Raw genomic sequence first — 15,788 nt, 5'->3', positions numbered from 1 at the left:
AAAATTAGCTTCTCTGGGTCAGATACAAATGGTGCTTTCTGCTGAGAGGTATCTAAGTGAGTGTGAGTATTTTTAAAAGGAAATATGATAAATAATAATGGGGGTTGTGGAGTCACCAAGGTGATTTGATGCAATCAGAATGCCTTTGCTCACCTACACAAAGAGTGCTCAAATTGTCATATCCCAGGGGAAAAATCCTTCAATACGTTCCCCGGAAATGGTGCCAGAAGATGTTGTCACTCCCAGAGACAACCTTGGATTGCTTACAAGGCCAGTGCCTGGGCACATCTAGATTTTGTGTCTCTCAAATGATTCTCAGGAAAATGGAGACATCACATATATTATATATACATATATTAAAAGGAATGGGTTGGTTCATTCATCCAAAGGTATAAGTCATTTATTTCTGGTACTTCTTCACATATGTAGCTCACATAAATATGTGCATAAAATAGTGGAGGTCGAGTAGTTCAAGAACTTACAGTTTAATAAGATTTTGTAGAGCAATGAGAGAGGATAAGAAGAAAGAGCAACTCATAACATAGGGCTTAAGGAATAAGGAATTCTACCTTTAACACATAGAGATTGAAGCATTAAGAATTTCTACACTTATTTGAGTTACAGGTAGATATAATGGACCAAAGAGAGACTGAATGATATGATTCATGTAGCACAAATTTAAAGATATAATCTCAATAATCCATAGAGGCACATGCATTAATAAGTCAATACAAATGAATCTGTGAGGAAGTATGAAATATTTCTAGCAGCTATGATTGCATGAACACAGAGAAGAAATATGAACAAATTGGGTTTTAACAGAGGGATTAAATACTATAATAATCGAAGGGGGAATCACCACCATTTACTTGATATTCTAAAATATCTATATTATAAAGTCATACAGTTTGAAAAAGCATGTATCTTTTTCTTTAGGATTTTTGAACCTTTGTAAATTATCACTTTCCCCTGTTTATCTAGAGAGGGGGAGTGTTGAACATTCATTACAACAAAATATCTTCAGCCGAGTCTCATTTTTCAGGTCGACTAGCTGTCTTGGCCAGAGATGGCTATGTGGCCCAAAAACATTACAAAATATTAATTGCCTCATTTAATGGAGACACATTACAGGGTGACAAAACAAGTCAATAGTCAGATAAAAGTGTTAACAAAATATCTTCGTTCCCATCACTATGATCGCCGCTACTTCAAGTTGAATTTTTCGCATAGTTTGGCTTCGTATGTTACTCAGTCGAATCCTTTGGCTTCTGCCTTTACTGCTTGAACCATTCACCTTCAATGTTGGGAGTGGGAACTATTTGTTCCATGCCACAGTACTGAAGCAGAGGACCCCTCAGCGATACTTTGTCTTCCCTCTGTATGCTGGCACCATGCTGGATAATCAAGTCCTCCTGAGCTACCAGGTCCTTGTTTACTTCTTTCAACATTGACCTCGGTTTCATGTCGTAGAGGGCCTTTCTATATCAGCCCATGCCTGGTTTTAATGCTCCATCTTCCTTATTAAATTCCACAACTACCGATCCATCGTGCATTTAAATTTATGTACTTCTTGGTAGTGGAGTTCTCATATCGGGATTTATCACTGAAAAGCCTTTACAGGATGGGACCCCTAGATTGATTTTAGCCCCTTTTACCTCATGTGACTAGGGGCTATGACCAAGTGCTGAGTACTCAGGTGCTAGGGCCATTGGACTTCCCTCTGGGGGACTTTTTCCTTTGTTACATAGAATCATGCACAACGGTGGTTTATAATGCTTTTCCTTTGATATTTCCCCTTGACCCTTGTGATAGCTGATTTACAAGAGTGGGCCCACCCAAGGTATCAAAATCGCAATACAGGAGAGAGTGTGAGGGTGAGTGGTTTTCACAAGGGGGCATGAGCGGTAAGTGGTAAGTGAGGGGGGGCACGAAATGATATGAGAGGGACACGTAGTAGTGGGGCTTGGCAAGGAAATTGATTTTTTGGGCTGCCCCCTCACCAATAAAGGGAAACATGACAAGGGGGGCAAAAAAGGCCTAGGAGCCGTTGATTTGGCAAAGTCAATCCGGGTCGTCTAGAGATGGGGGGTGTTTATTTGATGGCAGAGGAGGGACCATGGGATTGATGACATCATTAGTGCCACGTGTCACCTGGATATGCCCCCATAGGACCCTTTGAAAATTCCAAATATGTGTGTCATGTGTCCTCTATACTTCCACGTCATGACATCAACTGCCATGTGTATTCATTGGGACGAATGGTATTCCGCCATGTGGCCCCCCTGGAGGAGAGAGAAAAGGCCTGCTTGCCTCTAGTTTTTCAACTGATTTACTTTGGAAATTGGCATCGGTCCTCCCCTATTGCTTTAAGACTATCAGCGTATTACCCTGAAATTCCTTAAGAATGGTCCGTTGGACCCACCAATCACTGATTTTCCAATATTGGAGCTCTGCCCCTTTGTATTGCACTTTGAAATCCCGTCGATCACTGATATTCTACACCTTGAATCTTTGACTTTTGCGATCGCCGATATCGAAGATTGATCCATTGTAGGTTTGATGTGTCCTCCCCCACTGTTGCTGCTAAGAAATTGTGATTGTGATCTGCGATGAGCCTGACCCTTAGCCATTTTTCCTTTGTTACCTCGCTTTGAAAGGATATCTTCAATTTGCTCTAACTTGTGATCCAAGAGTCCCTTTCTGGACTTCCACCTACCATTGGAAAAATTATTCAGAACAATCTCCAATGGGGAGGGGTTTGAGAGCTTATATGGCTTGGAAGATGGTTGCAAACCTCTATGTTCTTTGGTACTCTTTGTACAACTGGAACTCTGTTTTCAGGAGGTCACAACAGGCTACATGCATTTTGAACTCTGTTACAATGAGGTTCAAAGGCATATTTATTATTGAGAAACAATGGAAAACCATAAACATAAAAAACCCTAACCCTAAGAGATGAAGAGTCAAACGTTTGTGGGCCCCGTTGGGATAAATTGGTACATCAATTTCCCGAGGTTGTAACTGCGGCATACAATCTCCATTTGACACGTATGATTCCTCGTTAGAAAAATATATATGAGGAATACAAAATATCGCTGAAAACCCTTATTATAGGCTACATGTTTTGTCATTTTCCAAAAAGATGTCATTTAGGGCCTCAAAACGGCATTAAAAGTTTATGGCTCAAAAAACTGCCAAAAATAGTAAATTGTGCTACAATTAAGGAAATTGAAAGAAAAAATGATGGGTATCCATGTGGAATAGGTGGGTGGCCACTAATATCCACCTATATCAATCCTCCCCCCTTAGGAAGCAATGGTATCCATTGCATTGAGTGCCTCCATGAGATTGGAAAACTTCTATTGAACTTGATTTTTGGTGAGCTACTTGCCTTGGTGCAAGAGTTGGACAACTTTGACAACTCGATAAATTTGGATCTTTTGCTAGAGAGTGTTCCTGATATGCATGTCCATGATTCGATTAGTTGTGGCATGTTTCATGTATTATAGGTTTAGCACAGTTGGTGTGAGCTATTCTACAATGTCTAATGTGTCCAGTAATGGTGGAAAGTATGGTTGAAGGCGGTCCAAATTAAGCACTAGGTGTAGGCTAAGGAATGGAGGAACGATGATCTTAAAAGCATTGTATCCTACAACCTTGGTGATGGTGTAAGGTGCATATCAGAGTGGTCTAGGCTTTCGATGGGCTTTGGTAAGGCATTTGTAACCTGATGTTGATCATGCCACTACTTGTATTTGGTATTGGACTTATCTAAGATGCCATGGACCTGATGGAAGATGTGTGGGATGCATTCAATAAACTGGGTTGCTTTATCAACTTCACACTGTACATGTGTGGATTATGTCTATGTAGTCTCATGAGGCATGAGAACATCAATCAGAAAAAATGGTTGAAAACCCAAACCCACTTGAAAACGACTGCGTCCAGTCGAGCTATGGAGAGCTCTGTTATAGCTGTGTTACACATAAGGAAGACTCTCATCCAAGGTTTTTGGATGTTTGGAGTTGTACATGCATAGTGTGTGCACTATCATCTTGTTGACAACCTCTGTCTAGTCATCAATATGGGGATGGAATGCAGTTAGCTTAGTGAGATTAGTGCCCAATAATGTCTAGAGGCTCGACCAAAATATGATCAGGAAGCTACTATCTCAATATTATATAATTGTCTGCAGGATTCCAAAATGTACCTATACTCGTTCAAAGAAGAGATTGGTAGTGTCCTCTATTGTGATACTCTTCTTGCAAGCTAACAATATGGCCATCTTTGAAAATCTATCCATGACTACAAATAAATATTCATTACCATGTGTGGAGCGATAAAAAGGTGTCTTTTAAACTCCCAATTACCTTCACATTAATTATCAACCCAGGGATGACTTTTTATTTCAAGAGTGTACTCAGTCTAAGGCGGCTATTTACTCAAGAGTAATGTTTTGTAGTATAGTGCTTAAAAGCTACAAAAGTAAAGGAATGCTTGAAAAAGAAATCTAACAATAACATAAACTCAAATGCTATGAAATCCAACTATTCACTCAGCAAACATCAATTGAGGATACAGTAGCAATAACTCATTCCTCTAGAGATTGATGCAATTGAAATCAAACCGGAACAAGACAATCAATATGGGAACGAGGAAGCAATAACCAATGTTCTCTACAGTTGACAGTCCTGCTCTAAAGCAATCAAAAGGAAATCGAACTTGAACTAAAGCTGCCATTGAAAGTAAACTAGGAAAACTCTTTAAAAGCAAACTAGTGCAATTAATCAATAGAAATGAACAACAAAGTAAATGGGTGCATGTCTACAACTTAACTACTTCAAAAGGCTAAATCACACCAAGCATTGCATCAGTCGAAGGTTCGGTAGCAATAACCCATCCTTTTCATAACTGATGAGAACAAATCCAAGGTCTGGGAGCTAGGTAGCAGATGCTGGGGTTCACTACAGCCTGAGATCGTCCTTGATGAATATAAATGAAATGGCAAGTAAAGGAAATAACAATGAAATAGAACAGCACATCAACCAAGGGTTTGGTGGCAATAACCTATCCCTTTCATAACTGATGGGAGCAGATCAGAGGTCTGGGAGCCAAATAGCAGAAGCTGACAGTCACTGCAGCCTGAGTCTGTCCTTAAGAAATGGCAAGTAAATGAAACAACAAATCAGCAATCTTGAAATAGACCAGCAATTGAAATGAAACAACAATTCAGAAATGGAACAACAACTAAATATGAATCTACAACAATCCAAATCAAGCACGCAACACACTTATCATTAAAAGGGACAGTAATCCGAGCTTCGATACAATATGCATGAATCACAGCTATAAAGTAACAACAATTGTAACAGAACAGTAATCCCGAATAAACAACAGTCACAATTTAAGAATACATCATACAGTTGTACCGATTTAGGAACATACAGCGTGGTTAATCTGTAATCGAATGAAAATCTGTAAGGAACAGCAATGTTATATCAATTATCAAAAGGAACAGCAATGCGATACAAAGTTAAAATGATAACATAGCATTCCTGTTGCAGATAACAATAGTATCCAATCAAGTATATCTAATAGCGCTGATATGTAAAACAGTAAAGTGCATCAGATTACTGAACAGAGTAAAAGAAAAAAATCAAACCACACATGAAGCATAAAGATATAATACAGTAGCAGCGTACTCCACTGGAGGCTGGGCCCTTAGCCGCCAGCAGATGCTGCTGGGTTACTTCAGGACCAAAGATGAAATGGCAACTAGATTTATATTAAAATATCAAAGCAGAGTTACAGTGGATTACAACAAGAAGTCTCTCAATCTCTCATCCATTATCCATTCTCTCTGCCATCCTCAATTTGGAATCTCTAATTCATCCTCAATTCCATCATTCGAGTCCCTCCGAAATCACCCCCTCTCTGATCTCTGTTGTGATTTAAATAAAGAGAGATCAGAGAGCAGTTACAATCAAGATAAGTACAACATGATTTCTATTACAAAATTAGATTATTTCCAACCAATTGATAAACAAGAAGATATATTTCCATCCAGCTTTCAACAAGAGCAAGACGAATTTGGCTTTGCAGCTGAAATTTGGAGGACGGCCGCAACAACAAATCTTAGAAAATCGTGCTCAAATAACCCTGCGTTTCTCTCAGTACAAGCCGAATTTGGGCAAACCGTTCTTTCATAAAGTTAATTGGGTCCGTTCTGGACAAAACCCATGTTCCATATTTTCCAGATTCTGCTTCATTTGCTCAGAATCTCAACCGCAAAACCGTCACTTCTTATTCCAGCGAATTTTTGAGTTGGCACTTTTAATGATCAAGTCTTCAATCTGGAAATTATCTCGGAGGCTAAAAATGGTGAATAATGTTACAATTGATTTATTAAAACTATCATTGATAAAATCACGCATAATCATCAATTTATTAGAAATAAAGGAGAATAAATAATATTCATCCATAAGAGCATAAATCATTTATAAAATGGATTTAAATGATAAATTATAATAGATGATATAATAGAGAAGAGTAAAAATGGATGAAATAAGTGTTACAAAGTGGTCGTATTCATGGCCCAACATACCCCCACACTCAATATGTTGCATGTCCTCATGCAACGAAAACTGAATATATTGCATGTCTTCATGCAACCCAAAGACAAAAACCCGTGTGTTAACCAAGCGATAAAAAATATGTTCATCTCAGCTCATGAAATGGATAGAACAAATGAATTCTTCCTTAATTAATGAATATTCACTTTTAGTAATCTTGATGAAGGCATAACAATTTTTACATTGACATTCAATTATATGTATATATGAAGTTGCAACAAAATATGATATAAGTAACAGCAAACTTCATTAACCATTTTCTCAAAAACTACAAACCAGCTTTTGTTGAAATTTGGCAAGTAAATTTATAATATATGAATGCCTTTATGATCCAAAAATCAGACTGTTTTGATGCACAGATCATGAGATATAAACAAAATGGCTGTAGGTGAGAGTGCATGATTTCCGAAATTTTATGAACCAATTTATCTTGAAATTATCTAGGTATGTGTATTTTAATAGTATGTCTGTGTTTCTTAGAGATCACAAGAATTGAGTTCATAGTTTTAAAAATATTATGGAAATCAATTTCTACACTGAAATTGTATGCCTTAAATGAGAAAGAAAATAGAAAACATCCATCATGCGTAGCAATTCCTCCCCCTCTTTGAAAAATTAGCATGCCCTCATGCGATGCTAGAAAACAAATAGAGGTGGTTGCTACTATCTGTTGAATTCTATGCTTGGTGTAAAAAAACATGGAATAAGGGAGGTGTTGAGAATGAATAAGAATAGCAATGGATGATAAAGAATATGAATGACGTGGTCATAAGAAAGAAATGAAGGAACACTCCCCCACACTCGAAAATGATATGCTGCTGAAAAAGGGGAAGTGGTAAAGATGTGGAATGAAGGAGGATAAATAATGCTCAAAATGGATTTTCATTAAATTCTCCTAAATTCGTAATAAATTAGAAAATTATGCTATTTTACCTCAAGTTTTACCTCCAAAAAGAAAAATGTGAAATGACATATATGGATTGGCAGTTGTTGAAGCTGAGTTGGTGCAGAAAGTGATGCAAAAGGTGGAATCCAGGTAAGCACATCATGTCTGAAGAATTGTTCACGTTCGCGAGCCGCTTCTGTTAAGTGCAATAGTGTGGTCATGCTACGAATAGAATTCTGCCCATACTTGTTGTTCTCCTGTAAACAAAGCACTATTTTGCTTGCAATGTTCTTGAATCCATAGTGTTAGCTTTGAATAGCAACAGATAAGATGCATGCAAAATTTCAATTAGAAAAACTTATGTATACATGCAATACTAATATGTTGTCAAATCAACAAGGTATGGCAAAGTGCAGTAATCATATCGCATGCGATCCCATAATGCATACATTCCCCCCTCCAATTGGAAAATGGGTTCCATAACCATAAAGCATATGAAAGGGGTGGTGCTGACGGAAAGGCAATGGAATGAACAATATATCAGTAAGTGAAGCAGAGTACACTTATTAATGATAGGATGGTGAAAGTTATGGTTATATTGAGAGCAAAGTGTGTAAAGATAGTTATGAATAAGAGATATGACGCTTTGGATTGATGATAGTTTATGCAAAACGAAAAAGGACAACAATATGCTAAAAAGATGCTTTGCTGATGGTATTCTAGCTGAAAATGATGTGATTGATCATAAAACAATTTCTCATGCATAAAGGTTCAAAACAGGGAAAAAGTTAAGGAAATAACTTCTCTGATAAAAAGAAAAAAATAAGAAAAGGGTATTATAATAATAATTGACGATAAGATATAACTTCAATACCATAAGCAGAGCCGCTACTGCCAGCAGGCGTCCATAGCCTCAACAGGGTTGCTTTTTAACCCATATGAGCTAGGATCCTCAATTTAGAAATGGAGAGTTACAGTGCTGTTCTACAGAAGAGATCAGTGTGCTGGCGTGGTAACCAGATAATCATACTTCCATTCACTGGGATGTAGCAAAAGTGATCAGGCCGGCTCGTGATGAGACCTCCTGTTCTAAGGATAATTTGGCTATCCAATGGATCATAACCCTGGTGTGGTGGCCATAATGGCAATGTCACTTTGTTACAACCTTATGAACATGGTAGGCTAGCTCGTAATGAGACCCCCTATCCTCCATCTGCGAACAAAATTTTGTTGTTATTACATATTTTTATGATAAAATGAGGGAGGCTCAGTACTCCTTAAGAGTAGAGATGGTGGAAGAAGTTGAACATGTCAATAGAAAAATATACCCATAATCTCATTTAATACAGACAGAGAAGATTATAACCAGAAAGGGTGGAACCAGCATGGTATTAAGATGATCAATCAATATCATGTTCAACGGAAAACAATGCAGTAAAGTAGTATATAAATAATTGTGTCCCTTTTGAAAATTAGCTATCATCAAGGAGTTGTCCTGTTAAAGATCATAACGTGAATGATAATAACTCGCATCAATAGAATCCATAATTCTTGTCCTTATAAAAGTAGTGTACTTCATGCCATGAAAGGGAATCAGTAAAATGTAGTTGAAATGAACTAGGAGTAATCCTACAAGAAGAAGGAAAGGGTTGCTTTCAAAAATATTCCCAAAGTGTTGCTCTTTTGAATGAACAGCAAAACACTCAAAAAATGTTATTCCTTGTAGGGAACAACAAAGGAAATGCACACAAAAAAAAGCAAAAATACACACCAAAAAGTGTGAAAATGGAAATGTCGTTCCTTTGGAAAAAGGAACAGCAAAAACTAAAAGTGTTGTTCCTTTAGAAAAGGAACAACAAAAACGCAAGTGCCGTTCCTTTGGAAAATGAACAGCAAAAATGAAAAGTGTCGTTCCTTTGGAAAAGGAACAACAAAAACACAAGTGTCGTTCCTTTGGAAAAGGAACAGCAAAAATGAAAAGTGCCGTTCCTTTGGAAAAGGAACAACAAAAACGCAAGTGCCGTTCCTTTGGAAAAGGAACAGCAAAAATGAAAAGTGCAGAAGTGTTGTTCCATTCGAAAAGGAACAGCGAAACGTGAAAGTGCAAAAGTGTTGTTCCATTCAGAAAGGAACAGAAAAACGTGAAAGTGCAGAAGTGTTGTTCCATTCAGAAAGGAACAGCAAAACGTGAAAGTGCAGAAGTGCTGTTCCATTCAGAAAGGAACAACAAAACGTGAAAGTGCAGAAGTGCTGTTCCATTCAGAAAGGAACAACAAAATGGACAATCATAAAATGCAAACATGCAAAAAAAAACAAATTAGTTGTTCACGACATTGATGCTGAGGATGAGTTACACTTTGAGTGAAGCAACACCTGAAACACAAAATATAAGAGAAATTAGAAAAGAAACAACAAAAAACAGTATTTAAATAAATAAATTAAGTTACAACAGCTGTGATGTTATGTCAAAAAAATGATTTATTCGAAAAATGTTTTGGTAGCAAAGACATGACATGAATCTTCAAATGGAAATCAATTCTTCATTTCTTCTATTATGAATCCGTTGGGTAATGAGTTGGATGAAATTCCTTTGTTTCATTTAAAATTTCTTTCAAGAATCACTCGTCCATAAATTAACATTATTTTTCTCCTAGGACCTGCAAAAAACGAATGTCTACTTGCAATAAAACATTAAATCATGGAGAAAGAGAGGTGCACGGCTCCCCTAATCCAAGAATTATGCAAAAAAAACTAACAAGTAGTTACTCTGTAGAACAAATCCATGGATAAAATAACAACGTAAAATTTATTTGTCACCCGCGGGAGAGCAGTGGTCGACCATACTAACCAGCAGTGTTTTAATCACAACTTCTTTGTTTTTTGTTGAAATTGAGCGATTCCAAAGCCAAATGAGAGCTAATTCAAAGGTTTATCCCCAGTAAAAATAGGATTTAAAAATTCAATGATATGATATGTCAATTTTAGTTAGAACAACCTGCATAACAGAGTCATTTTCGATTACCCAGCTTAGACCAACAGCTGATATTTCAAGCATAATTTTTTCATTTGATGTCAGATTCAAATGATTCAAATTGGAAATAAAAGTATATTCATTGATTTATTTCCAATAGAAACAGGTTTTGAAGAAAAGAAGAATTGATAGGTCAAATACTGTAAGGAACAACCGGAAAGACATAGTTTTAAGGATGCTGATTTACGATAAACAGTCAGTATTTTGATCATAACTTCCCCATACGATATCTAAAATGAGTGATTCAAATTGCATTGTAAACAATATTTATAGGGGAATCTACCATATTAACAGGTTTTAAAAATTCAAATATTTAGGCCTCCGAAAACTGATTGTCCCAACTCTGTTCCTGAGTTGCCCACTAGACACCCTGTCAATGTTTTGTTTCTAACTTTTTCATTTCAAATCCAAATTGAGTGGTTCAAATTGGGTTAGAAAATAGACATAAAGGGCCACCTAAGGTAGAAACAGGTTTTAAAAATATTCACTTTTGGTCTCTCAAAACATGACTGTCCCGACTGTTTCTCCAGAAATTTCATCAAGCCCGCAAGCCAAAAAAATGATATTCAACCATTTTTTCATATTGATGATAAAAATGAATATAAGTGTTTGTAGAACTATTATTTCCATTATAATTCATCTACATACACAAATGAATTTTAGAAAAATTATCACCGATGTTGATTTCCGTAGCATGTTGTAACAAAAAAACAACTAGCTTTACAAAAATAAAAATAAAAAAGATGTGTTTGTTTTATTTGTTTATTTATTTTATTTTCTCCACTATCCTACTATTCTTTGAGAATCGAATATGTTTATGTATAAGAGTATTTCTAGTGGAACCATTTTAGAATTGAGGCTTTACGTATGCACATACCCAAATTTGAAACATGCATGTTGATAAAAATTAGGGTATGAGAAGCCAACTTCCCTTGAAAAGATGGTATCAAAAATTGTTGAAGTATGGAGTGATGATGCAAACACGTGATGGAGTGAAACCAATCTTCAATATATCCGTTCCTTTCTTGATTTCCCATCATACCATGAAGTTCTTGAGCTTTTAAAATGGTTTGTTGGTGCAACCTACAAGAAACCTCATTTTCTTCCATAGCTTCTACAATTTTTGAATTTAAAACATTCTGAATCTCATTGTAAATTTTCTCTAATGGCACATGTGAGATAGAATGGGTGGGAAGGTTGGGTAAATTTGGCAGTCCAACACTGTAAGCATGTTCTACTGGTTTATTATGGTAAGGGTGTGGAATTAGTTGAGCAGGAAATTCAAAAGTAGAAATGTTGGGCAGTTTCTTACCATAACAGAAGATGTTCTTCATGTGTTCCTTCGAAGCTCCTCCTTCCAATGTTCCTGTCAATTAGTTAGTGAAATGGGTGGTGCTTACATCACCACTTGAGTGAAATCATGTGATTTATTTTTCAAAATTTCTGTTTTTCCTAGTCATTCACACAAAAATCCAAACATCTATTTCTACATAACAAAGCAACAGCAAATCTGTTAGGAAAGCAGACAGTGGAGCAGGGCTTTTACATGCTCCACACGCAGGTTCTTACCTTTCGTTTTTAAGATCCAACTCTTCCCTAGCAGGCACTCATCAGATTCACACTACTCTTTAGAAATGGCTACACTCTCCCCGGCAATGGCGCCAAAATGTGGAGCGATAAAAAGGTGTCTTTTAAACTCCTAATTACCTTCACATTAATTATCAACCCAGGGACGACTTTTTATTTCAAGAGTGTACTCAGTCTGAGGCGGCTATTTACTCAAGAGTAATGTTTTGTAGTATAGTGCTTAAAAGCTACAAAAGTAAAGGAATGCTTGAAAAAGAAATCTAACAATAACATAAACTCAAATGCTATGAAATCCAACTATTCACTCAGCAAACATCAATTGAGGATACAGTAGCAATAACTCATTCCTCTAGAGATTGATGCAATTGAAATCAAACCGGAACAAGACAATCAATATGGGAACGAGGAAGCAATAACCAATGTTCTCTACAGTTGACAGTCCTGCTCTAAAGCAATCAAAAGGAAATCGAACTTGAACTAAAGCTGCCATTGAAAGTAAACTAGGAAAACTCTTTAAAAGCAAACTAGTGCAATTAATCAATAGAAATGAACAACAAAGTAAACGGGTGCATGTCTACAACTTAACTACTTCAAAAGGCTAAATCACACCAAGCATTGCATCAGTCGAAGGTTCGGTAGCAATAACCCATCCTTTTCATAACTGATGAGAACAAATCCGAGGTCTGGGAGCTAGGTAGCAGATGCTGGGGTTCACTACAGCCTGAGATCGTCCTTGATGAATATAAATGAAATGGCAAGTAAAGGAAATAACAATGAAATAGAATAGCACATCAACCAAGGGTTTGGTGGCAATAACATATCCCTTTCATAACTGATGGGAGCAGATCAGAGGTCTGGGAGCCAAATAGCAGAAGCTGACAGTCACTGCAGCCTGAGTCTGTCCTTAAGAAATGGCAAGTAAATGAAACAACAAATCAGCAATCTTGAAATAGACCAGCAATTGAAATGAAACAACAATTCAGAAATGGAACAACAACTAAATATGAATGTACAACAATCCAAATCAAGCACGCAACACACTTATCATTAAAAGGGATAGTAATCCGAGCTTCGATACAATATGCATGAATCACAGTTATAAAGTAACAGAAATTGTAACGGAACAACAATCCCGAATAAACAACAGTCACAATTTAAGAATACATCAAACAGTTGTACCGATTTAGGAACATACAGCGCGGTTAATCTGTAATCGAATGACAATCTGTAAGGAACAAAAATGTTATATCAATTATCAAAAGGAACAACAATGCGATACAAAGTTAAAATGATAACATAACATTCCTGTTGCAGATAACGATAGTATCCAATCAAGTATATCTAATAGCGCTGATATGTAAAACAGTAAAGTGCATCAGATTACCGAATAGAGTAAAAGAAAGAAATCAAACCACACATGAAGCATAAAGATATAATATAGCAGCAGCGTACTCCACCGGAGGCTGGGCCCTTAGCCGCCAGCGGATGCTGCTGGGTTACTTCAGGACCAAAGATGAAATGGCAACTAGATTTATATTAAAATATCAAAGCAGAGTTACAGTGGATTATAACAAGAAGTCTCTCAATCTCTCATCCATTATCCATTCTCTCTGCCATCCTCAATTCTGAATCTCTAATTCATCCTCAATTCCATCATTCGAGTCCCTCCGAAATCACCCCCTCTCTGATCTATGTTGTGATTTAAATAAAGAGAGATCAGAGAGCAGTTACAATCAAGATAAGTACAACATGATTTCTATTACAAAATTAGATTGTTTCCAACCAATTGATAAACAAGAAGATATATTTCCATCCAGCTTTCAACAAGAGCAAGACGAATTTGGCTTTGTAGCTGAAATTTGGAGGACGGCCGCAACAACAAATCTTAGAAAATCGTGCTCAAAGAACCCAACTTTTCTCTTAGTACAAGCCGAATTTGGGCAAACTGTTCTCTTTTAAAGTTAATTGGGTCCGTTCTGGACAAAACCCATGTTCCATATTTTCCAGATTCTGCTTCATTTTCTCAGAATCTCAACCGCAAAACCGTCACTTCTTATTCCAGCAAATTTCTGAGTTGGCACTTTTAATGATCAAGTCTTCAATCTGGAAATTATCTTGGAGGCTAAAAATGGTGAATAATGTTACAATTGATTTATTAAAACTATCATTGTTAAAATCACGCATAATCATCAATTTATTAGAAATAAAGGAGAATAAATAATATTCATCCGTAAGAGCATAAATCATTTATAAAATGGATTTAAATGATAAATTATAATAGATGATATAATAGAGAAGAGTATAAATGGATGAAATAAGTGTTACAAAGTGGTCGTATTCATGGCCCAACACCATGCTTGGTAGAAGGGATGCCCGAAAGATAGTCCATGGAGATGGATTCCTAGGGATGGTTGGGAGTAGGAAGAGGAGTGTATAAGCCTTGCTTCTTGATGGTTGGATTGGCGATGGCAGAAGCAGTGCAGGATCTGATATATTTTCCAATGTCCTATTAGAGTTTTGGCCAATAAAAATACTTCTGTAGTATGGCCATAGTTTTCTCCACACTGAAGTGTCTTGCAACTCGAATGTAGTGTATAAGCCTTGCTTCTCGATGGTTGGATTGGCGATGGCACAAGCAGTGCAGGATCTGATATATTTTCCAATGTCCTATTAGAGTTTTGGCCAATAAAAATACTTTTGTAGTATGGCCATAGTTTTCTCCACGCTGAAGTGTCTTGCAACTCGAATGTAGTGTGCCTTTCAAATAAATTTGACACATTCATTTGAAGGAACACAAAGGTGGTCCAGGTAGCATAATAATTCATCTTAGAGATGGAAATCTGGAACTTTATTTCCATCTACTAGCATCAGGTAAGTGGTGGAAAAATATTGATCATTCTTATATAGTTGCAGCCATTCAAATGTCTCATGGCCACAAGAGTTGAGAACAATAGTTAGTGTTGTAATTGGGGGCCAACAGAGGAAACATGCAACATGATTGGTGCCACCCTTCTTGTACTTAATTTTCAAGTGGAATTGTTGTAGATATGTAGACCACTTTTGATGATGATCATTATGAAAATTCCCTTGTGTTTATATAAACTGAAGAGATTGATGAACTATGTGGATGATCATTTCCTTCCCTAGAATGTAATGTTTCCATTGTTGGAAATCATGCATGATAGAATACATCTCTTTATCAGAGGTGGGGTAATTCTAAATTGTATGGGAAAGTGTCTCATTATGGTAGGCCACTGGATGCCCTTACTGGGTGAGAAATTCACTAATAGCATAGTCAGAGGTGTCTGTCTCAATTTCAAATGGTTGTTGTAGGTATAGCAATGTGAGTACAAGTGTAAAGTAGAGGTGTTTCTTCAGCTCAACGAATGCCTTTTGTTGGGACTTAGATCAGGAAAACTTTTCACTTTTCCCTTGGTAAGGTGATTCAAAGGCCAAGTGATATGGGAGAATCCTAACATGAACATCCAATAAAAATTGGCAAGGCCCAAAAGTTGTGAAGCTCTCTAAGAGTGGTCCGGGCTGGCCAATCCAAAATGACTTGGATCTTAGTCAGATCCACATGCATGCATTGCTCATATATGATGTAACCTTGATATTGGACCTAGATTATGCCAAAGGTGCATTTCTCTAG

The sequence above is a fragment of the Pinus tabuliformis genome, chromosome 5_1 (genome assembly GCF_031772625.1).
Source record: "Pinus tabuliformis cultivar Carrire ecotype Pingquan chromosome 5_1, CPIR1, whole genome shotgun sequence".
NCBI lineage: Eukaryota > Viridiplantae > Streptophyta > Pinopsida > Pinales > Pinaceae > Pinus > Pinus tabuliformis.
Note: the sequence above shows the minus strand (reverse complement) of the source record.